At 47.3% G+C, this 25,092-nt stretch overlaps 1 protein-coding gene and 1 pseudogene across 2 annotated transcripts in view; both read left to right on the top strand.

Annotated features, from left to right (window-relative positions):
- SCAPER (S-phase cyclin A associated protein in the ER) overlaps positions 1–25,092 on the top strand; it is a 3,157,511-nt gene that overhangs the window by 178,981 nt on the left and 2,953,438 nt on the right. The window lies entirely within an intron of this gene.
- LOC147729137 (uncharacterized) lies at positions 18,045–19,325 on the top strand (annotated as a pseudogene).

Genomic DNA, 25,092 nt, shown 5'->3' with positions numbered 1-25,092 from the left:
CAGAGTGGTCGTGCTCTTAACAGTTACATGGTGCATGTTTCTGTGCCTCGTGTATTCTGTTTAGAGCTGTAATTGAGAGGTAATTTCAGGAGTTGCAGCTGGGCCTTATTGAAAGGAAGCACTGTGGACTTTTCTGATGAGACCGACACCTGGCAACAAGACCACTAGTGATGGGTGAGTGCTTTTAGTCCTCCTTGGGTGTCGGAGTGTCTGCTTCACTTTCCCCTCCCTAAACCCCTTCCGCTCTTCCTTTACCCCACTGCCCTTGGCCTGTTGCTTTCTCCTTTAACCTCTATTTCCTCTTGAGTAGCAGCAGTGGGTATGATTAATTCAACTAGTTTAAATGAAGTGCTTTAACTGAAGTGTCATTGAGCACGTCTCCTTGGCTGTAACTCCAAAGCCTGTTAGACAGTGTGCCTTCTGCCTGAAAGAAATGTAAATGGGGCCTACTAGTTAATCTGCAAATGTAAAGGAATTTTGGGGAGTTAGTACGTGTACTGGCTTTAATTGTTCAATGGTTTGTGATGGCAAAGACATTCTTTTTGAGTGGTAGTGGAAAGAGTTAACAAGTGAGTTGTGCAGTGAGTGTTTTTAATTGGCATGGTGTTGAAGGGATAGTAATGTAAAAAAAAATACTTAGTCTCAGTATTATTAAAATATATATATTTTGGAAACAGAATTTTACCATAACCTTTTAAGCATTTTGTAGCAGTATATCTTCTACTGTGTGTGCTGTAAGTTTAAAAAAGTGAATTACATAATCTCAGTGCTTTCTGTCACAGACTGACCTCGTGGCACTAGAAATACACAAGTAACTATTCTTCACTGCACTAAGATGTAATTCTGTGGCTCTCTGGTTACACAAAGACCTCTGCTGTGCATTAACTAATAGACTTTATTAATATACTATTGTGCATTTCCCACTATCATTTAAAAAATGTAAGTTGCAAGTTAGTTTATGTGTAGCTACGTGACGGTAATGCTTTCATAATATTTTGGCTTTTTTAGCCACACCTTTTGTACAACAGATAATCTGAACTCACATATTTAAAAGTGCATGCATAGGTGATGAAGAAAATTTAGTTTTTTGTAAAATAAAATATTTGCCTAAGATCACACGATTTAAGTGGGGTAGCTGTGATTTATCATTATTTTCTGGTTTCGCTTTGTACAAATCGGCCTCTAAATGAATATCTATTTGTCATTCATTATGTCAAGGCTTTGTTTTCAATCTCTTTTTACAGTTTTTATATACCGCAAACTCGACCCAAAGTAATAGAGCGCTTTATGAGCACCAGTTACATTACACAAGGTCACATTTATTTTTTTATAGACATATGGGAAATTAACTGATATGCCCAGAAATGCAGACAATTCAAGTAAGAATTACACCTGGTTCCCAGTTCCTAAATAGGCAGCACTGGCCGTAACATCACATCCTGGGTGCAGAAAGGATGGCAGGCTGAAGCCAGAATTAGAACTCTGGGCCTGATTCAGAAAGGGCCTCCGCGCTGTATGGGGCTTTGGAGCTCGAATATGGAACTGTAAGGCACATCGAAGGATCACAATTAAAAGTCTTTAATAATTTTGTGGAGATTGTGAATTTAAAAAATCTGTGAAGGCCCAGAGTTTTTTTAAATGCATGTTGCTGCTACACTCGGGCCTTTCCTATACTCTCACCCAGGCACATATGCTCAGTGTGCACACCTGTGCATTTCAGAAAGAAATTGCTTTGACTTCAGACATGAAAATTCAGGAGTCACAGCCTCACAGGTATCCCTCTGTCCCATTTTCCATTGCCTTTCACCCTCAATCCCTGCCATGGCAAAGGTCCTCCTCCTCCCATCTGCCAAACCACACGCTGTGTTAAAAGTCGCTCTTGGACTGAAGTGATTTGGGAGGCAGTGCTCCGTAAAACATTTCACCCTAACGCCGAAAATCCCTGCAATGGCACATTTTTTCTAGTTCTGATACTTGTGCTTGTGTTTTAGGTGGTGTCATGTAACAATTAATGATTTTCTTCCATGGGCATGCTTGTGTAACGCTACAGACACGTTGGCTCCATTTTGAATTGGGTGTCACCAGAACTCCGGGTGTCCCATGCTTTTCTTGTAGGGTAACTTAGTGGGTTAAAGTATCAGTAGAACACTGCATTACACCTACAAGCTATGGTCTGAATACCTTAAGGACAGACATAGACCTTCATCCTCCCAAGAGTGATAACATGAGTGTACTGTGTGTGCAAAGGTAACACATGTTGCAGTCAAATAGCATTTGGCATAAAGAGCTACATGTCACACAATGCCCTATTAGAGTGGAATCCTGATCCTTGGTGCTGCATGTGCAGCAAATGTGAGGCTTTTCATCCAAAGCTTCATGCGGTCTGCTTTCTTTACAGCTATGAAACCAACCACTACATGGACCAGGACACTACACAAGACCTGTGTACATGGCAGGCAACAGCACTACATTGTTTCATAGAGCTTATTTAAATAAATGGATACGGTGAAGCTGACTCAAACCTCAACTGTGCAGTCTCATCCAAACATGACCAAAACTGGAAACGCACATTTTAAAGGCAAGGCAAATTGTGGGCATTTTTATTATTCTCCCTTTGTTAAGAATACATTAACAACCATGTCAGTTCTTGACCATTGTTCATGATTTTCCACGCCAACCACCCTACACACTTTCATCTTTGAAATCTATCTATCTAATTCTATCTAATTTCTTCTCCAGCCACCCTCAACTTTTGACTACATGCATGCCTTTTGTTTAATCTAAAAACCAGTCTTCCTTGAATATTCTCAAAACGTTTTGTCTTTGTTCCTGCATCCATGTATCTGTTTTTTTTGCCCACTCTGAATCCAAGTCCTCCTTCCCACCCAACATCCTATTTATTTGTTAAATCTCCCCTGTGAGAAGTTGGCCTGATATGCAGTGCTCACTATTCTAGTGATCACTATGTATCAGTCCAAACAACCCTTATTGATGATTGGTTGTAAGTCAACCGTAGACCAGCTATCCTAGTAGCATGGACAAGAGCAGTCTTTAGGCTAGACTCTAGAGGGCGTGTTAAGCCAGCTATTATACCATCACATATACCACTTGAACACCAAGTGAAAGGACACCACACAAGTTGTTATGAAAATAAAAGTATATTTATTTAGAACACAACAGCCCTGGACTCTTTATGCGGACAGGGCGCTAAGCACAATTCAAAGCTCTTATGAAAATACTGAAAGTTGCACAATTTACACAAATGCCCAAAGGGGCACGAAAAACCATATACTCTAAAAGTGGAATGCGAAATTACTAGCAGGTAAGTACTACTCTAATAGGCTTTAGGATCGCTAGGACTGGACTACTGAACCTTCAGATTACTAGCAAGAGGCCTAGGGAGATCGGGTGCAGAGTGTGCACTCTCACGCGGGATGCAGGACAAAGTCTATGGATGCTAGATTTCGTAAAGTTAGTCTTATCCGACGAATCCGACTAGGTAGAGCAGAAACGAAAAAGGATCTGGACCCTTGGATAGTTAAGCTATGCAGGAGCACCGAAATGCTGAGGTTACCTAGCCCAGGGACTGCGGCTGCATAGGTCTGAAAAGACGTCGGGAATCCTCGTTGCAGTCTATGGAGCCTGAAAGAAGAAATTGCTGGCAGGCGACCAGTGATGGAGTTCGATGTGATCCAAGCCTGGATCGATGATGGAGGATACCTGTAAGCAGAGGGGACCAAGTTCTGAATCACTAGCCAGTGATTACATGGGCACCAGGATGGCACCGGTTGAAGTCACCTCGACCAGGTGAGTGGGCGACGCTGGGCTCTGCAGTCTCTCGGACCAGGAGGCGTTGTCGGCGACCAGGATGGAGGTGCGAGCTGTCCCACGAAGGTATCTGCTGTCGACGTCGCTGGACCCAGGATTGGGGCAACAAGTCTTGGCAAATGCAAGCCCACGCGGTGGACTCAAAATGGCGTCTGGAGTGGACCAGGAGGGTCCGGGGTGCTCCTCTGTTGGAGGGGAGCAAGGGCCAGTCTGGAGCAACCAGACCAGCGGTGGAAATGTCGTTGTTCGTCGTCAGGAGGGCCACAAGCCAGCAGGCAAGTAGCCGGACAACGCGGTGAGCAGCAAAGAGCAGAAGGGCCCCACGCAGATCTCGTGGATGCTGGGGGGCTGGACTTCGGTGCTGGAGCTGCTCAGGGTTAGGGCTTCTCAAACCCCAAAGCACTCACTCGAGGATCCCTCGGCGGTCGTGCTGGGCAAGCGTTGTGCAGTGTTGAAGATGGCCGGTCCCTCGAGGTCTCGTCACACCCACGAATCTCAGCGTGGCTGATGATGCAGGTAGAGGTCAGAGGTGCTAGGGAAGCCGGGTCTTGTCGAGCTGGGCAGTCTTGATCCGGAGGAGAGACTTACAGCAAACCGCGATGCGCTTGGGTGGTGCCTGCTGTGCAGGGTGGCTACTCCTTAGCCACAAGGGAGAGTCTTCTGAAAGGTTCAAGAGTTCTTTCGTGGAAAGTCATCAAGATTCAGAATTATCTAATTTGAGAAGGGGGCCCGCTCCTATCTTTATACTAAGAAAAGGGGCTGGCACGCGAATAGGTCCTGCCCATGGGTGGGACCAGGAAGGGGGGTGGTTACACCCCTCTCCCATGCCGGACTTTCCCCAGCTCAGGGGCTGGTGTGCCCCTGGAGCTGGTTCTAGCCGGCCTTTGCATTGTGAGCACCGGGGTGCCACTTGCAGTCACCTTCCTATTCAGCCCTGCCTACCCAGGATACACAAAACCCTGTCTGGGATGGTGCTAGCACCGCCCTTGACAGGAAACCCTTTGTCCAAGCTCTCCTCGCTGGAAGGACTCCCAGCAGCAGGAGGTCAGACTTGTGTCTGTGGTGGCAGCATCCATTTTGTGATGCTGAGGCTCGAGTTAACTTTAACCAGGGTTCACGGTTACATACATGTCGTGTCCCTCTAGAAGGGTGGAATGCTAACCCCGTCGGCAGAATTGGCGAGGGGTTAGTATTCCAATTTGTATGACACCTTACTCGACATGTTTTGATAAAGCGATACCAGAGTTGGCATATAACCGCGAGGATTATAATGCACTTAAGAGTATATGGTACGCGTTATCATAGAACAGCTATTAGGACCTGGTTCCGCAAGTTGCAGCTCATGCCAGAGCACCATCTCACATAATTCCAAGCACTCTGCCTTCAGGATTGTTAAGGCCTGCCATAGGAGTGACTGATAGGAATACATGTGTCCATTTTAGGGTTAGATATAGGTATACTATATCTAAAGCAAAGGGTGATTACACCAACTTGCCCCAGCTGTCGTGCAGCCAGTTATGTCAGATTTAGATGGCCAGCCAGGGGTGGCATAATACATGCTGCAGCCCCTGGTAGGCCCTGGGTACACCTATGCCCTGAGTTACAGGGTCTGATAAGGTGGCCCAGTATCAATTAGATATGTACCTAAGGTACATGGAATCCATTTTACAGAGAGAGCAGTAGGCCTGGGGCCCCAAATAGCAGGGTCCCAGGTCAACTAAGTCTGAAAACCAGCAAAACACCAGGCAAAAAGTTGGGGGCAACCATAGTCCGGTATCCACCCTCCATTCTCTATTCAACTATTTCCATCTACGTTTTTGTCTTCATAACTCTAATGACCTCTTCGACTTGCCACTAGCACCCTTGAACTGTCAAACCTCATTGCTTTTTGTCTTCCACCTTTTTTAAACTCCATTTTTATCATATGTTTCATATTTGCATTTATAGGGAAATATAGTGCTTGTTGAATAGATTTACCAATAATGAAATTGCGGTCAGGTAATCCCAGTGCACAAACGTGAATTTGTGTAATTTCGTTTGCTCTCAACGTTGGTTTTTCACTAAGAATATTAACTCAAATAAGGCTCTTACGCTGCTGTCGTAGGTATGATTATCTCCCCCAACCAAGCCTATCATCTATCAGGCTACCATTAACATTTAACACATGGTTAACTATTCTTGCAGACACAGTGACGTATGACCTTTAACACTGGCTGCTTCATCCTAACTGGTTGTTTATAAGTAAACTATTTTATAGGTAACTGACTTAGTCACAACCTTACATGCACCCATCATGTGCCATGCCAAAACAGATAGGTAAAAGACATTGTAACTTACAACGCCAATAACTCTAACTCTCGCAAATGCGAGACCTATTTAAATGGTTGTTGATTTTAACTGCTGCTTTCACAAATCCACATGTGAAGCAAGTTAAGCAGAAGTTATGGAATCCAATTGTAACATTAGGTCTACCTGTAAAGTTACTGTAAAATTTCAAGCTTTATGAAGGGATTTTACATTTTTCTGGTATGAATCAACTGGGCATTGGGCACGAGTGATGAGACAAGATCAGAGACAGTGCCTTCTTTAGCACTGAGGGTGCCTGGGGCAATATTGTTTGTTGGCACAAAAAACTTTCTCCACAGATTCCCCCCCACTACCACACTGACACTCCAACATTGCCCCTTATCTCTTCATAGCCCTTCTCTCATGCAATTCTGTTTCATACTGCTGTGTGTAGTGTGTAACCTGTAGTTGTAGTGTAGGCTAAGGAAAATACTAAGGCATTATATATATATCAAAGTGAAGTAGGGGTGAAGACCGATGGTACGTTAACCTTTGTATATCCTGCTGTCACAATCATTACAATACCCAGACTCTAAAAGCCCACAGCAATGGTTTCAATGTTTAGATGTTTTAGTTGTTGCATCAGTTTTAAACACTTATATTTCTTATCTGGATGTGTGGCTCCTGCTGTGGTCTTTTGAATGGTGAACTAAATGAGTACACAATATGCATATCTTCTCTTATTCTAATTTTCCCCCAAACGCCCCCCCCCTCCCCATGGCATGGGATTTGCCAGGTAGAATATCTTATCACCATCATCACCATGCAGACAATAAGTTAATCCTACAATTTCTTCTTGAATGTTCTTAGTTTGTGACCTGTTTCAATCAATCAGTGACACTTGTAAAGCGCGCTACATACCCGTAGGGTCTCAAGGCGCTGGGGGGGGGGGTGCCGCTACCGCTCGAACAGCCAGGTCTTCAGCTTCTTCCTGAAGGAGAGGTGGTCTTGGGTCAGGCGCAGGTCGGGAGGGAGGGAGTTCCAGGTCTTGGCGGCCAGGTAGGAGAAGGACCTTCCTCCTGTAGTCGCTCTTCGGATGCGGGGGACGGCGGCGAGGGCGTGGTTGGCTGATCGGAGGTGGCGTTTGGGAGCGTAGAAGTTGACTCGGCTGTTGAGGTAGCTCGGGCCTTGGTCGTGTAGGGCTTTGTGTGCGTGGGTGAGGAGGCGGAAGGTGATTCTTTTGTTGACGGGGAGCCAGTGAAGGTCTCTCAGATGTCCGGAGATGTGGCTGGTTCGTGGGATGTCGAGGATGAGTCTGGCTGAGGCGTTCTGGATCCGCTGGAGTCTCTTCTGGAGCTTGGCGGTGGTACCGGCGTAGAGGGCGTTGCCGTAGTCCAGTCGGCTGGTGACGAGGGCCTGGGTGACGGTCTTCCTGGTCTCGGTGGGGATCCACCAGAAGATCTTCCGTAGCATGCGTAGGATGTTAAAGCACGCCGAGGAGACGTTGTTACTTGCCTGGTCATGGAGAGGGAGGAGTCCAGGATGAAGCCCAGGTTGCGTGCATGGTCTGTTGGTTTGGGTGCGGTGCCCAGGGCGGGAGGCCACCAGGAGTCGTCCCAGGTGGAGGGTGAGGAGCCCAGGATGAGGACCTCTGTCTTGTCAGAGTTCAGTTTCAGGCGGCTGGTCGTCATCCACTCGGCTACCTCTTTCATCCCTTCGTGCAGGTTGGCTCTGGCGGCGGCGGGGTCGTTGGTCAGGGAGAGGATCAGCTGGGTGTCGTCGGCGTAGGAGATTATGCTGAGGTTGTGTTTGCGTATGATGGCCACGAGGGGGCTCATGTAGACGTTGAAGAGGGTGGGGCTCAGAGATGATCCTTGAGGGACGCCGCAGATGACTTCGGAGGCCTCTGACTTGTACGGTGGTAGGCGGACTCTCTGTGTTCTTCCGTCGAGGAAGGAGATGATCCATTCCAGCGCCTTGTCCTGGATTCCGATGTTGCTGAGGCGCCGTACTAGGGTGCGGTGGCAGACCGTGTCGAATGCCGCGGAGAGGTCTAGGAGGATGAGGGCCGCTGTTTCTCCATTGTCCATCAGGGCTCGGATGTCATCGGTGGCGGCGATGAGGGCGGTCTCGGTGCTGTGATTGGCTCGGAAGCCGGACTGTGAGGGGTCGAGGGATCCGTTCGTCTCGAGGAAGGCGGCCATCTGCTTGTTGACGGTCTTCTCGATGACGTTGGCTGGAAACGGGAGGAGCGAGATGGGGCGGTAATTCTTGAGGTCGGTGGGGTCCGCTGTTGGTTTCTTGAGTAGAGCGCTGAGTTCGGCGTGTTTCCAGCTCTCAGGGAAGATGGTGGTGTCGAAGGATGTGTTGATGATGTCTCGTAGGTGGGGTGCGATGACAGCGTCGGCCTTGTTGAAGACGTGGTGAGGGCAGGGGTCGGTCGGTGATCCGGAGTGGATGGAGTTCATCGTGCGGATGGTATCTTCGGTGCTGATCGGGGTCCAGGCGTGTAGGGTGGTGGTGGGGGGTGGTTGTTCGGTCATGGTGTGCGTTGGTTGGTTGTTGAAGCTGTTGTGTATGTCCGCGATCTTGTTGTGGAAGTATGAAGCGAGGGAGTTGCAGAGGTCTTGCGATGGGGTGATGTCTTTGTTTCCTGCGCTGGGGTTGGAAAGCTCTTTCACGATGTTGAAGAGTTCCTTGCAGTTGTGTGCGTTGTTGTCCAACCGGTCCTTGAATGCTGTTTTCTTGGCGGCGCGGATCAGCTGGTGGTGTTTCCGGGTGGCAAGTTTGAAGGAGGTCCTGTTGTCCGGTGTCGGTTCCCTTCTCCAGACTTTCTCGAGGGCTCGGCAGTTCTTCTTGGAGCTCTTGAGTTCGTCGGTGAACCATGGGGCCTTCTTGCTGCCGGGTCTGCTAGGCGGGGTCCTCAGTGGGGCGAGTTCGTCCGCGCAGTTGCTGATCCACTTCGTGAGGTTGTCGGCGGCCTGGCTGGGGTTCGCTGAGCTGGCAGGAGGGTGCTGGCTCAGGGAGGTGGCGAGCTGGTCTGCTGTGATCTTGTTCCAGCTTCTGCGGGCGGCCTGTTGCTGGTGTTGGTGGGTCGTCGTTCTCTTGAAGGTGAATTGGACGCAGCTGTGGTCAGTCCATTGAAGCTCTATGGCGTGGCTGAAGTCGATGTCTGTGCTGGAAGAGAAGACTGCGTCGAGTGTGTGTCCGGCGAGGTGGGTGGGGGTGGACACCAGTTGCTTGAGTCCAAGGTTGGCGAGGTTGTCGAGCAGGGTGCTGGTGTTGCGGTCGTTGTTGTTCTCCAGATGGAAGTTTAGGTCTCCCAGGAGGATGTAGTCAGCGGAGGGGAGGGCATGCGGGCTGACTAAGTCGGCGATGTCCTCGCTGAATTGTGTGCGTGGTCCAGGGGGTCGGTAGATCAGTGTGCCTCTGAGGGTGGTGTTCGGGTTGGTATGGATCTGGAAATGCAGGTGTTCGGCGCTGGTCAGGGTGTTGTCGGTGCTGGTCGTGAGACGGATGGTGTTCCTGTGGATGATGGCGATGCCTCCTCCCATCTGGTTGGCGTTTCGGTCCCTCCGGACGATCTTGTAGCCCTCTGGGATAGCGATGGCGATGTCGGGAGCTGAAGAGGCGTTCATCCAGGTCTCCGTGAGGAAGGCAACGTCAGGGGCTGTGGCGTCTAGAAGGTTCCAGAGTTCGATGGCGTGTCTGTGGACGGAGCGGGTGTTGAGCAGGATGCACTTGAGGTGGGTGCTGCTGGTGTTCGTCTTGGCGGGTGCTGGTGCGAGGCAGGTCCGGATGCAGGTGAACTTGCAGGCGTGGCAGCTGAAAGGTCCGTGGGTGCGTCGTGGTGTGGCTTGGTGGCATTCTGGGAGTCGGCCGGTGTTGAGTGCGATGAGGGAGGCGGCGGAGTACGTCAGGCGGGTAGGTCGGGGTCTTCGTGGGCCAGGGGTCCTGGCGCTGGTCGCGAACCGGTCGCGGACGGGCGCAGACGGGCTTACCTTTGGCGCGCCTTGGGCGCACAATCGGCGCACCCGCTGCGCGTGACCGCTGCGCGTGACCGCTGCGCGTTCGCACGGTCGCCATTTAAGGCGAAGTGAGCGGGTGGGCGGAGCAGCTGGGAGGCGGGAGCGGGGAGGGTACAGAATAGAAAAAGGGGCGGGGAAAAGCGGCGGTGGCGGGAAGGGAGAGCGGGGGGCGGCGAGGTAGGCGGACAACAAGGAAGGAAACCAAAACACAGGCACGAAGAAAATTTACAAAGCAGGCACAAATTACAGTAAAAACAAAGGCAAAAACAACCAAAACACAGGCACGAAGAAAATTTACAAAGCAGGCACAAATTACAGTAAAAACAAAGGCAAAAACAACAAAAACACAGGCACGAAGAAAATTTACTAAACAGGCACAAATTACAGTAAAAACAAAGGCAAAAACAACCACAACGGAGGCAGCCGGCAACCGGCAACGAGGCAGGCAGCGAGGCAGAGGGCAGGCAAGGGGCACACGCAGCAGCTGGTGGCCGTGTGGCGCGGGGGTGTCCCACAAGTGTTTAGTTGGTTGTTTGTTAAATAAAAATATCTGTGAGGTACTCAGCATTGTATCTCGAAGTATGTTATGAAGCACTGTCGTTATACTGATTAAGCAGCTACCTATGTTATTATATGATGTCTCTTTGTTAATGTAATAACTGCACTTTCACAATTACTTAATTAACCTTCTTGCTTTCTCAAATTAGCTTGAAAATGCACCATTTGCCCACTCTTTTTCAACATTTTCTCGGGGGAGAACCCCCCAGACCTCCCATAGGTTGTTAGGGCTCGCTTGCTTCGCTCGCTCGCCGCGTGCATTGCAAAACTAATTTTACAGCCATCACTTTCAAATGTCACCAGCCGCCATTATAGGAGGGGGCCCCCTCCACGTACCTTGCAGGGGGGCCCCCCTCAAGTTTCGTTACGCCACTACCAGAATCTCGGCACCGTGTGTGTTAGTAAGGATGCCAACTGCGTTACTGCACACGCAAATGGAAGACCGACAACAGTACTCCAGTTTCAATACTGGCCAGATTAGCCCATTCAACCTAGATACACTTCAGAATAGCCTCTGGAAAATGCTCGAATGTGTAACTGTATTACATGTAAGCCTGTTGGTTGAGAAAACAAACCTATAAATGAACATAAATCGTTAATCAGTAGTCATACATTGAAAATATACTCCTGTACCTTCCAGAGCCTCTGAAATAAATCAGTAACGTTTCAGTTTATCTCCGATACGCGTTAAATCTCACTACCCAAAAAACTGCAACTGTTCAGAAAGTTGATAGGAGGCAAAAAACACCTGTTCCATGGAGTCTAAACCTGACCTGTACCACTCCCTCCTTCCAAAAGAAGGCACCACCCACAGCCTGTGGGTTGGTATCAAACGAAACCCCTGCGTTTACAGATGGAAGTATGGCTGAGCACATCTCTGACTTAATCAATGTTATTACCTACCTTCTGAATAATAGCCAGCCACCAAACGTGTCGATCTGTGACGTCTGTAGTAAACCGCTTATAACATTGTTTAATCTGGCTATATGCATCATCATCTTGGGTTAGGCTGTTGTAACTCCCGCAGCCCATTTTTAGCTAGGACTCGAGGTGCACTGAATTTGCCCTGATTTGTCTGCAATTACTCCAAACCAGTGTCAGTCTTTTGTTGTCTTTACCAGGCCTAACTCCATTCATGGTGCTTGCTTTCCATATTGCTAACACTGGGAGGCGGTGGGGGGAGGGGTGTGGGGGGGGACTTGTACCAAGCTTTGGCATGTGGAGCCCCATACCAAGCTTTTATACTATTTCGGCTCTGTACCTTGTACAACACTTGTCCGACATAGTCATGTGGTTTGTGCCCTCCAGAGTCGCTTAGTGGGGCAGCTGTTCAGCTTGGGATTCTTCCGCCCTTGAGTGTTTGACACGCTGGTACAGTGAATAATAGGTCCCAGCTGAGCTGCCTGAAGAAGGCCTTATGTTCCACATCTTGGAGTCCATTTCGATTATTTACCATCTAATCAAATCTTGTCCCTTTATGACTGTACTAGTAGCCCGCCCCAGCGTTGCATGGTGCAGAAGGGGGCTGGGGGCAGCATTTCAGGCTTGCGTGCACTCCCGCCCCGGCCCCCGCCCACCACGACATTGTCTGTGTCCCGGACAATGTCGTGGCGGGAGGTGGCCGGGGCGGGAGTGCACGCAAGCCTGAAATGCTGCCCCCAGACCCTAAACCTTACCGCAGTTGTTCCGGCCCAACCTCCCGCACCGGTTCCCTCCCGTCCCGTGTCCCAGAGCCTTACCTGAGCCGCCGCTCCTCCCCGAGCTCCTCACTTCACCGCCGCTCCTCCTCGCAAGCCTGAAATGCTGCCCCCAGACCCTGAGCCTTACTGCAGTTGTTCCTGGCCAACGTCCCCCACCGGCTCCCTCCCGTCCCGTGTCCCAGAGCCTTACCTGAGCCGCCGCTCCTCCCCGAGCTCCTCACTTCACCGCCGCTCCTCCTCGTCATCACGTACGTTGCGGCCAGCACTACTTTTATTTTTGTTATATTTTTTAATTTACGTTTTTTTTTATTTTCTATAGCGTATGTCCATCTGCACACCCTGAGGATTACAACAATGTATTGGTGTGTGGATTGGCGCTGTGGGTCCCCAGTTTACCTTGCCAAAAGGTTTGTGTTCTCTCTTTATAATAGTAGTATAGATTAAATCTACCGATTCATCTTAAGGAACTCCTGGAGGCAGGTCCGTGGGAATCAAATGGAATAAATACATTGCTTCCGAAAATAAACAATCCCTCATAATGGCTCATCTAAACGCGCCTGATCTTGAGAGAGGAATATGGTCCGTCACTAGGAGGTTTACATTCATTTCTGGAATCCCCATCATGCCGCGGCAGTGCTTTGTGTCCAGAGCGTGTCGAACAAGTTTGGCATCTGGACATTTTAATTAATATAAGTAATATGTAAATTATAAATATAGGTTGGCGGTTGTACAGTGAAACAGATTTTTTTTAGTGTGGGGATATGGGACAGTGGTGTCAGATTTCTAAATTTGAAGGGGGTTGGACAGATCGTAGCTTTATTAAACATGCAAGTCTGGCAAACAAGAATTGTGTCTCGCAAATGGTGGATGATGCAGCTCAAGCTCATTGATAGCGACGTTGCCATATTGTACTACGACAGTCGGATAATTCTAATGAGCACTGTCTTAGTCTCGATGATTGCTGATGATAAATCTCCAGAGTAAACCACAGTGCTACCTCCTCAGAGTGGTGAAGAGACCGGGTGTAAATATGTTCCTTGGAAAAAAATGCCCAATGTTAAAGAGGGTTCTGGTTACAGGCCGTCCACCAAGCTCCAAACCTCTCAGCACCACACATCAGTGCAGGTCGCGCCCCCCAAACCTCCGTATCTGGGTCAAAATAATCTTACTTTAACGTTAACCTGCACAGTTCGCGATCTTAGCAAAAAAATCTACCCTTATTATGAAATAGCAATACAAAATTTATCAATGGAAAAGTCGGATTCATAAATAATAGCGCACAGGTTGGTCCCATCTTAGTAGTAGAGGGTGCTAAACAAATGCTGATAATATAACTTGTGCCAGGTATCCCAATCATATATCTAGTATCGCCATAATATTACCAGTGTATTCTTATTGTATTGTAGACGTTGTGCTTTGTAACCAGGCAACAACCGGATTAATGAGTAGTTTATAATCCATAGAACACTGTACTGTCGTGCCCATAAGGTTACACCCAAGGTTATTAAAGTTGGGGTACCTCGCCTGGATGTCTTTGGGTGTATCCAACACATCAGGTGAAGATTTCTCTTGTAATTTATGGCATCTGCAATGGGACACTTTTGCTGCTATTGTTTTTATCCCACTATCCAAAGAGGTGTGTACAGTTGTTGCCTCACGAATGCAATAGGTGCTGTGTGATGTTGCTGCTCTCCTGTGATTAGTCGATCCTGGATCTCTTCAACCGCAACAATTAGCCAATGTTTTAGCCGAAAATTTATACTCTGACATCATCTTTGTACTGTCTGTGTAGTCTTATGCTGCAGTGTTACCTTCATTCCCCCCCATATTATTCCAGACAACTGTTTACTATGTTTATTTTTTAATGTTTTTTTATTTATTTGCAGGTCTTAATGGTTTTAATTTTTTAGATAAAAATGTGTTTTAAATCGTTGTGTGAAGTGTCATTTATTGGACTGTCATTAATTGAAATTGTGCAGTACAGGGAAGGAGATTGTCGTAGAGTCTAGTGTTGGAGAGTGGAATCGATTGAAGTCCTGTAGAGTGGAGTGGCATACACTAGAGTGAAGAAGTGCACAGTGTAGTGGCATACCATGGAGTATTATAGATTGGATTGGCGTGGAGTGAAATGGCATACAATGGAGTAGCGCACAGTGGAGTGGTGTACATTAGAATAGCGTAGAATGGGGTGGCGTGGGGTGGAGTAACACAAAACAGCGAATTGTGCTGCCTTGAGTTTCTCCAGATTTGCCAATCAACGCAGGTCCGTGCAGGGTGGCTTTGCTTTGTAAATCTGACTTTCGTATTGCGTTACCCATACAACACCATGCATGATGCAAAGGTACAGTAATACAGCTAGGCCTTAATTATATTTTGGGCCTGTACACTACAGTAACTTTGTGGTATTTTGTACTGTATGGCGATGACAAGCTAGTATATAATTGGGTAATGGCTGTTTTTAGAAAATAAAAAGGCAGCCATATAATTTCTTACTATACTTTGGCTGTGTTCTGAGTTAGGGGCTTAGATATAGATAAGTAGTAGGTTTTATTGTAGTTTCCAACCTATTACCACTTTATTAAAGTGGTAATAGCTTGGAAAATGTATTTATATATATATGTGCTTTTTACATATTTTAATATAAGTTCACAGAGTACTGCGCTAATACCCAGTAAATCCCATATTTATTTTAGGAAATTTATTTTTCTTTTTTTTAGCTGCGCAATATTTTTCAGGTATTTCTGCGGTACTCGGAACACTTTTTTTCACAGAAATAAATATTTACAGCTGTAAATATACTGTACTAGACTATATTTGTGAAATATAGTGTATTAGAGTTTTTACATTTTTATCAAGATATATAAAGTATCACTGTAGTACTGCGGTACTCCAAAATATATAGAAACTATTTTCCCTACATATTAAGACTTTGCTAAAGTGGAAATAGCTTAAGAAAAATTATTATACCCAATACTTTATATCTAAGGCTCTAAGTCAAAACACTTGCAAAGTGCCTTTAAAACAACATGACTGCCTTAAGCGTTTGTAAAGACAGTCCTTATCCAATCAGAAAATGACTTGTCGCCATGTAACACAGTATTTTAGTTATGAGAATGTGAAGCTCTGCAAAGTAGAACTGTCACAGATATCACAAAGTTTAAATGCCCTATAACTTAAAAAATACCCTGCATAGCTGCAGTACCCAAAATGGATCATCTGCGCACCATAATGCATAATACTGCCAAATCTCATGTAAATCGGTTCAGCCTTGTTCGCGCTACATTGAATACAATCTTCTATGACAAATGCATTGGTAAACACATTTTGGGATCCCCCTTTTATATTTGCGCCCCTTTAATGATTCACCACAAAAAGTAACATCACAAAATGTAAAAAATGCTAACTGGCTGAAATGTTTTTGTGGTGGTTCGTCAAATGGGTTGGTGGAGAGTTATTTGGGAGCATAAATCTGCCACTCTCAAGGAATTCCTCAATCTGATTTAATGTGACTTCTTTCTTTGTGTATCTATTGTATTTGTTATGTATTTTATTGGTTTATGTAATCATTTGACCATAAATGTGTCTTTTAGTTGTTCATCTAGAAAAGCCAAAACTTTAAATATGCAGTCTAGTTTTTGTTTTTGGGCTTCCTTGCTGTTTATAGTAGTATTGTGCTATATATGAAACCCAAAGTGAACGAAATCCAATCTTTGTTGTGGTTATAAAAAGTTTGATTAGTCATTTTTTTCCTAGTGGACTATTCTCCAGTATTGAATCTTTCACATGCTTGTATCTTCCCCGTCATCTTGGTGGGAGTCTCACGGTAACAGAATGACCATAGCAGTACCATAGAGAAAAACTGCATAGAAAATCTCATAGGGAATGACATAATTTGGTAACCAGACCTCCTTATTGTTTGGTGCAAAACTCAGCCAATCAGTAGAAAGCCCTGACATCACACTCCCCAGCAGAGCTTTCCTACCTTAGATTTCCAACCGCCTTCGTGTGAGAAGGAGTCTCCCTGAGCTTTGCTCAGTCCTGTTCCTGAGTGAACTTTCAACCTTTTTCAACTGACAAGTTTCCTTCTGGATTAAGGTACTGTGCTTCTCCAGTATTAGTGTGTCTTTCATAGATTCACATGCTTGAATATTCCCCGTCGTCGGAGTGGGAGTCCCACGGTCAATAAAATAGCAAAAACATACTCATAATATGTATATGTAAAAACATAACACATAAAGTACACATTAGAAAAAAGGTAGTAAATGCCTAGACCTAATTCCACATAGGAATACATGAAGAGAGAAAAATACACGTGTACTCTAATCCTGTCATTATGTTGGTCCAAACTGTAGCCAATGGGGCGCCAGCAGCCCTCCAGAACCTTCTCCTCAGAGCTCAGTACCTCAGATTTTCTACCGCACGTCGTGTGAAAGGGAGTCTCCCTGAGCTCTGCTCAGTTTTCTCTACTTCTTCAGGTTTTTCCTGTGTTTTCAGCATGTCTACAAGTAAGAAGTCTCTTTTTCGACCTTGCTCTTCTTGTGGAAAGCTACGCCTTTATTCAGAAGATCCACACAGTAAGTGTATTTACTGTCATTACCCCGACCATGATGTGCGTAAATGTAAGTTCTGTAGAACTTTTTCTACAAAGACTCTAAAGGACAGGGAAGGCCGTCTCCTGCTGTGGCTTCACAGACTTAAGGATAATGAACTTTCTGATGCTGAAAGTCTCATTTCTGGTCGTGCCCAAGCAGCTTCAAAACATAGTAGTGTGCAGGAGTTGCCTTCTCCATTCATTAAGAAGAAGAAATTGTCTCTTTCTTTGGCCCCTGCGGTGTCTTCACCTCTTCCTACTACTTCCACAAGACCTGGCTCTCAGGCATCTGCTGCATCTTCCTCTCATTTTTCTGTGAGAAAACATGTTTCATCGTCGACGGAAGCGTCGACGGTCGTCCCGATGACGAGATCTGCCGTCTCTGGCTCGTCGACGACGACAGTGACGATGTCGTCGGCTTCAGGATAGTCAACGGCTGATTCGTCGACGTCGACGAGGGTAACCCTTAGCTTCAAGACTGTGCCATCTATCATTCCGATTGCTTCGTCGTCGACGAGTGTTAAGAAACCAGCTCCGTCGATGGCCGCCCTGTCGACGACCACTCAGTCGACGAAAAAGAAGTCATCTTCGTCGTCGACTCCGTCGACGAAAGCTCCATCGGCGGCACCATTACAGTCGACGACGGGACCATCGACAATGGATTCTTCCAGTGTGGTTCCAGCAACTCCATCGTCGTCGTCAGCTCCACCGACGACTTCTTCCGCGTTTGCCTCTCTGCCTTTGCTGCCACTGTCGTCCACTGGGTCTGCCACCGTCGACCTGCTTCACCAACGCCGCAAGGTGCCTATTAGCCGGATTTCCATCACCAGAGATCCACAACCTCCCTCGCCCTTGTTTGCTACGGACTCGGATCAGGACTCGGAGGATGATGTGCATGAGTCTTTTAGGGCGGCACGTAGTCCATCTGATTTGATCATCAAGTGCCAGGATTATAGCAATGATGATGAGGACCAATATTTCCAGCAGGAGGAAACGCCTGTTTAAGTTCCTACTGCGGCGGTGCCTTTGTCGCTCATCTTTAATCTCTAGCATATGTTGGACGACTTTAATAGGCGTTTCCCGCCTTCTCCGCAGGTACCTGTGGTTCCTTCTGTTTTGACGCCTGTTGCAGTGCCTGCTGCGGCTCCTCTGTTGCCTCTGCCAACTTCTGCTCCTCAAATACAAACGTCAGTTCGGATACACACAACTGTGTATGACGACGACTAAGATGACATTACTCCGGATCGCGAAGATGGTGAGGTTCGCGATGATGATGAGGATATGGCGGAGTGGGATAATTATCAAGTTCAGACACCATCTCCCTCTCCGGTAACACCAGGAGATTCTCCTCTTGTGGACATTGCGAGTTTCCATCAGCTGATGGATAGGGCGGCTCAACGTTTTAAGTTGCCAAGAGTCCAGAGGGAAGAGGATTGCTTCCTCTATGATTTTAAAAACCAACCATTTAAACAAGTTCATACTGTTCCTATTATTGACTTTATCTGGGCTGAAGGGGTAAAGTTGATGCAGACCCCAAATTCACTACCGGCACAGATGCCCAGATTGGAAAAGAAATATAAGACGCCTATTGGCTCTCCAGCGTGTCTTATTGGACAGCCAAAACCGGATTCGGTGGTTACGCAGGCAGCTCAGTGCCATTCTCGGAATCCTGCGTCTACTGTTACTGCCCCACCAGATCGCGACGGTCGTCGTCTAGATGCTATAGGCCGCAAATTTTCAACGATGGCCTCCTCCACAGTGAGAGCGGCCAATGCTTTGGCTTTTTTGGGGCGTTACGACCGCCAGATGTGGGCAGACATGACTGCGTTTGTGGCTCTGGTTCCAGACGCTTCAAAGGCGGAAGCCTTGCAACTTCTCCAAGAAGGAGAAAGAACATCGGAGGAGATTATTGATTGTGCCGTCGATATTGCCTGTACTGGTTTCCAGCAGCTCGCTGGAGCGACTGTTCTTCGCAGGCAAGGTTGGTTACGCTCCACATCCTTTCGCCAAGAAGTGCAGGCGAAGATACTGGATATGCCGTATGATGGCGAGTCACTTTTTGGAGCACATGTTGATGAGGCATTACAATCTATCAAAAAAGATACTGACACTGCTCGCTCTTTAGGAAATTTACAATTTCGGAAACAGCCCTTTCGAGGTGCAAGTGGACGCGGCACCTCTTCCACTCTTCGAGGAGGAAGCAACCAATATCGCTCCTACAACCAGGGCAAGCAACGCTACTCCAATAATCAGCAGCAGTCTTCCCGTCAGCAGTCTTTTAAGACCTATAGGGGGAAATCTTCCTACAGAGGATCTGCTCCCAAGAGACAATGACTTGCCTTTGCTCCAAAAAGTTGGAGGTCGAATCTTCCTGTTTTGTTCTCAATGGTCCTCCATCACTTCGGACCGTTGGGTTCTGGACATTGTAGAGAAGGGCCATGCTTTAGAGTTCACCAAACTTCCTTCTCCCACTCCACCTTCCGGCCCACCTCCAGCCCACATCAAGGAACTTTTTCATCAAGTTCACCTGATGACACAGAAGGGTACCGTCGAAGTGGTGCCCAAGTCTCCAAGGGGGAAGGGATTTTTTTCCCGTTTTTTCCTTATCAAGAAGAACGGGGATTGGCGGCCGATATTGGACTTGCGAGCACTCAACAAGTATCTCAAATGCCAATCCTTCCGCATGCTAACGCTGTTGGAGATCTTACGCTTACTCTTAATGGGATATTTCATGGCAACTATCGACCTCCAAGACGCCTACTTCCATGTCCCTATTCTTCCGCGACATCGGAAGTACTTGCGATTCCGCGTGGGAAGGAGGGACTTCCAGTTCAAAGTACTGCCTTTCGGCCTACGCTCTGCCCCTCGCGTCTTTACAAAGGTTTTATCTCCAGTGGTAGCTTATCAGCCATCCAATCTTTCGGCAGGGACTTCCTTCCTTTCCATCACTCCAGAACTTACTCTAACGACAGACGCCTCGTTGGAAGGATGGGGTGCACATCTTCAAGGCCTGTCCATAAAGGGCAAGTGGACTCTGCCTCAGAGAGCCTGGCACATCAACAGGCTGGAGTTGATGGCCATTTTTCTAGCACTCAAGTCATTCCATCCATCAATTCAAGGAGAGTCAGTCCTTATTCAAACGGACAACACAACCAGCATGCAGTATATAAACAAGCAGGGCGGAACAAAATCCCCAATCTTGTCTCAACTGGCGCAGTCGATTTGGGACTGGGCTCTAAGTCACCACATCACTCTCACCGCAGTTCATCTTCCAGGTGTCTCCAACATCCTAGCGGATTCCCTTAGCAGATCCACATCATCGACCCACGAGTGGGAGTTACATCAACCAACACTCGAGTTGATTTTTCGGCGATGGGGTCGTCCGTCGCTGGATCTTTTTGCCACGCCAGAGAACCGGAAATGCCCATCTTACTCAAGCTGGCATCCCCACCGAGGGTCACAGGGCAATGCCCTTTTGATGAATTGGTGTAATCTGTTTGCTTACGCTTTTCCTCCAATCCCTCTGGTGCCTCGAGTATTGTGGAAGATGCGGAGACAACCATGCCACATTCTTCTGATCGCTCCACGATGGCCTCGACAGGCATGGTTCTCGGAGCTGCTTCTTCTATCCCAGTGCAAGCCCATCCTTCATCCTCGGATGGACCTCCTCACAAGGACAAGGGTCAGATTTGCCATCCGGACCCCTCCTCTCTGAATTTGTCAGCCTGGAACCTGAGCACCTTGAATTTGCCCATCTAACAATCCCGCCAGACTGTAGAGACATCCTCGCTCAGGCCAGAGATCCGTCAACTGTTAAAACCAGCAAGCTTAAATGGAAAAGTTTCTGCCATTGGTGCGCAGCTGCGGGTGTCCATCCCATTCATTCCACGCCTGCGCAGCTCCTCCCGTTCTTTTCGCAACTAGCTCAGTCCGGGCTTTCTCATTCAACTTTGAAAGTTTTTCTGGTGGCAATTTCCCGCTTCCGCCAGGATAGCTCCACCTCACTCTGTTCTTCCAGGATAATACGTCAATTTTTCAAAGGATTGTTTCGCAAATTCCCATCAATTCAGCGCCCTCCTCCTACTTGGCGCCTTAACATCGTCTTAGCACAACTAATGAAGGCACCATTCGAACCTCTACACAAGGCAGACTTGAAGTTTCTCACTTGGAAGGTTGCTCTTCTCCTTGCGCTGACATCATCACGTCGCGTAAGTGATATTCATGCCTTCACTATAAATCCTCCTTTTCTTCAATTTCAGCCGGACTGTGTAGTGCTTCGCACTAATCCCACCTTCCTGCCTAAGGTGCCTTCGGATTTCCACATCAACGAACCTGTTTTCTTAAAGACTTTCTTTGCTAACCCACAGTCTCCAGCGGAGCAGCGCTTGCACTCCTTGGACATTAATAGGTGCTTAAAGTTTTACATCAGGAGAACGGCCCCTTTTCGCAAAGCGGATCAACTGTTCATAGCTTATGGACGCTTCCACAAGGGGCGTCCAGTTACCAAACCTACTATTGCTCGTTGGGTTTCCTCGGCCATCGCTTTCTGCCATCAACAGGTGGGCAAGCCTCTACAGTCTTCAGTGAGGGCCCATTCCACCAGGGCGATGTCGTCTTCAACTGCTCTGTCGCCGGTGTGCCGCTGCATCAGATCTGCAGAGCAGCCACGTGGTCCAGCAGGCACACGTTTACAAAACACTACTGCCTGGGTGCCATCAACGAAGCAGATACTGCAGTGGGACAGGCTGTGCTTCGCAATCTTTTTTAATAAGGTGAGCCTCTGTCTTCCCTCCTCCATTATGGTTTACCATTTTACTGTATGACTTGTATAATGTTATATATATTTTGGTCTTATAAGTCTGTTCATGTGGATCATGACTATGGAAGCGTTTTCGGCTATTACTGCTTTCTATTCTATATTCAAGCATGTGAATCTATGAAAGACACCCTAATACTGGAGAAGAACAATTGTTACTTACCTGTAAATAGGTGGTTCTCCAGTATTGGTGTCTTTCATAGACTCGCATGCGACCCGCCCACCTCCCCTCAGAGGCTCTCTTCTCCTCATAGACTCTGTGGTCACTCTTGTGCTACGAAAATTTGAGGTCCTGAGCTCTGAGGAGAAGGTTCTGGAGGGCTGCTGGCGCCTGATTGGCTACAGTTTGGACCAACATAATGACAGGAATAGACTACAAGTGTCTTTTTCTCTCTTCATGTATTCCTATGTGGAATTATGTCTAGGCATTTACTACCTTTTTTCTAATGTGTATTTCATGTGTTATGTTTTTACATATACATATTATGAGTATGTTATTGCTATTTTGTTTACCATGGGACTCCCACTCCGACGACGGGGAATATTCAAGCATGTGAATCTATGAAAGACACCAATACTGGAGAACCTCCTGTTTACAGGTAAGTAACAATTGTTGTTCTTCTAGTATTTTAATATGGCTGAAAACTCTAAAAAGAGGCTTTTCAGGCCCTGCAGATCTTGTAGAAAAGCTAGGCATTATTCTGAAGGACCACATAAAGACTGCTTGTATTACCTTCATTCCAAGCATGTGGCTAAGGACTACAGAACCTTTTCAGCCAAAACTTAGAGGGATAGAGAAGCACGACTTCTGTTGTGGCTTCAAAAGAAGAAGGCCACCTCCGATTCAGAGGAGGAGTCCTCGAGCCAGTCTTCTCAGACGAGGAAGTCTTCTACTTCAGAAGAATTACTGGAGCCTAAAAAACAAAAAACTTAGGGGAAAGAGACTTCTTCATCTTCTCTCTCTGACTCCTCTGAAGAGATCCTCAGTTTCAAGGGTGTCTTCTGCTCCGTCGACGAAGACTGTGGTGTCGCCAGGGCTAGTATCTGTGAAGACGTCGTCGACACAGTCTACGACAACATCGTTGACGACGACGATCTCGACGACGACTGCAGCGTCGACGGCAGGGACCAAGATTACGCCGTCGACGACGATGACTCCGCCGACGGGAAGAGCATCATCCTCGTCGACGATCCCAGCGACGACAACCTCGTCTACTTCGTCGATGACCATTCGATTCTCCACGACGGGAGCTCCGTCAACAGGGGCTCCGTCAACGGCGACTTTTAAATCACCGAAGTCGAAGACTATGATCTCTATCAGATCTTTTCAATCATCGACGGGCTCGTCGGCGGTTTAGAAATCCTCTGACTTTACTGCGTGGACAAAAATTTCTCAGCTTCCTCCGGCAAATTTGCTAGAATTGCAGGAGTCGGATGATGAAGGATCTTCAGGAGTGGCTTACAGTCCTTCTCAACTGCAGATCAAAAGTCAGGAGACTGAAGAGGAGGAATGCCAGGAGGTGCAGGAAGTTTATTCTTTTAAAGATCATCCTGAAGCGAAATCTAAGAGATATGAGTCATTTCAAGACTTTTATGACTACGAGGAGGAAGATGAGTCCCATACGGAAGAGGGAAAGAATCCATCTCAATGCCTGTCTTTCTGGTGACTGATTTACGTCACATGATTGACGACTACTACAGTCGTTTTCCCGAAGCTAATACTCCCGCTGAAAACGCTCCAGTCACACCTGCACAGGTGCCAGTAGTTCAGCCTACACCTACGGTGCAAAAATTGCGATCTCCTCCAGTTGTCAAAATACGGGTTGACTTTACGGGGAGTGATGGTGAAGACCAGCCTGAAGGAGTACTTCTTCATGATACTCCAGGTGGTGTTGAATGGGATGAATACATCTTGCCCACAGCTCCTTCCCCACCACCTTCACCAGCGACTCGCCTCCACAGGACATTGGAAGATTTCATGATATTATGGAGAAAGCAGCCAAAAGGTTTGAGTTCCAAATGCCAGTAAAGGAAACAGCATGTTTCCTATATGATTTTAGGGAGGATTCGAGGAAGTCGGTCAGAGCAACCCCAATCATCCAACATATCTGGGATTAAGGTTGGACGATCTTGAAAACGCCAGCATCGGTGGCGGCTTCGGTGCCTAGGATAGAGAAGAAATACCGAGCTCCAGAATCTTCGCCTGCGTGTCTGATTGGGCATCCACGTCCAGAATCCGTGGTAATGCAGGCAGCGTAGAGACAATCTAAAAATCCTGTCTCAACATCAGTAGCTCCTCCTGACATGGAGGGAAGAAGGATGGATGAAGCAGGGAAGTGTTTTTCAATAATTGCAGCATCTTCCATCAAAGCGGCAAATGCTATGGCTCTCATCCATCGCTATAACAGACAGATGTGGTCCGATATAGCACCATTATTGGCTCACCTTCCGGAGGATAAAAAAAAGGAAGCAGCAGCTATTTTACAGGATGGGGCTAGGGCGGCCTCCGAATCCATTGATATTGCTATGGACATCTCTTCAGTGGCGTTTGGTCAAATGGCGGGAACAGTGGCTCTCAGAAGACAGGGTTTGCTGGAGGCCACTTCTTTTAGACCGGAGGTACAGGCAAAAATCATTGACATGCCTTTCGACGGAGAGAATCTCTTCAGGTAACACATCGATGATGCTCTCCAAGGAATGAAGGCGAATACAGACACAGTGCGGGCGCTGGGGTCCCTTCAGCAGGGCAGATTTCAGTCCTTTTGAAAAAGAGGATATAGAGGCCAATTCAGCCAAAGATCTTCGTACCAGACCAACAGGTACCAGCCATACAGTCAGGGTTATTGTCAATATTCCGGTAACCAGCAATACCGTTCCTCAAATTCCTCTTACCATCTTATTGCAATTAACAGATCATACCTATGTGTTATCTTTCTATAAGCCTGTGTACAAGTCTTAAGTCGCATTTAAACCCCCATGTTCTTACTGTTCCATCTCCAGTATATAGCGTGTTTCTAATAGTCTGTTTGGATTCCCTATCTCCACCTTGTTTAAGAGGTGGGATAGTATCTACCAGAAAATACTGGAGATGTCTAGGGTCACTGTCGTGTAGCGTCTCGAAATGCCGAGCCACTGGGTATGCCTGATCTTTCCCTGAGATTGCCCTTATGTGCTGCAGTATCCGTTTGTGGGCGGGCAAGCGAGTGCTGCCCACATAGTTTAGCCGACACGGACACTGCAGCACATAAACCGCATACTCCATTTTACACTTCAGTCTCTTATTAA

The sequence above is a fragment of the Lissotriton vulgaris genome, chromosome 2_2, assembly GCF_964263255.1.
Source record: "Lissotriton vulgaris chromosome 2_2, aLisVul1.2, whole genome shotgun sequence".
Taxonomy (NCBI): domain Eukaryota; kingdom Metazoa; phylum Chordata; class Amphibia; order Caudata; family Salamandridae; genus Lissotriton; species Lissotriton vulgaris.
Note: the sequence above shows the minus strand (reverse complement) of the source record. Positions and strands in the feature narration are given on the sequence as shown.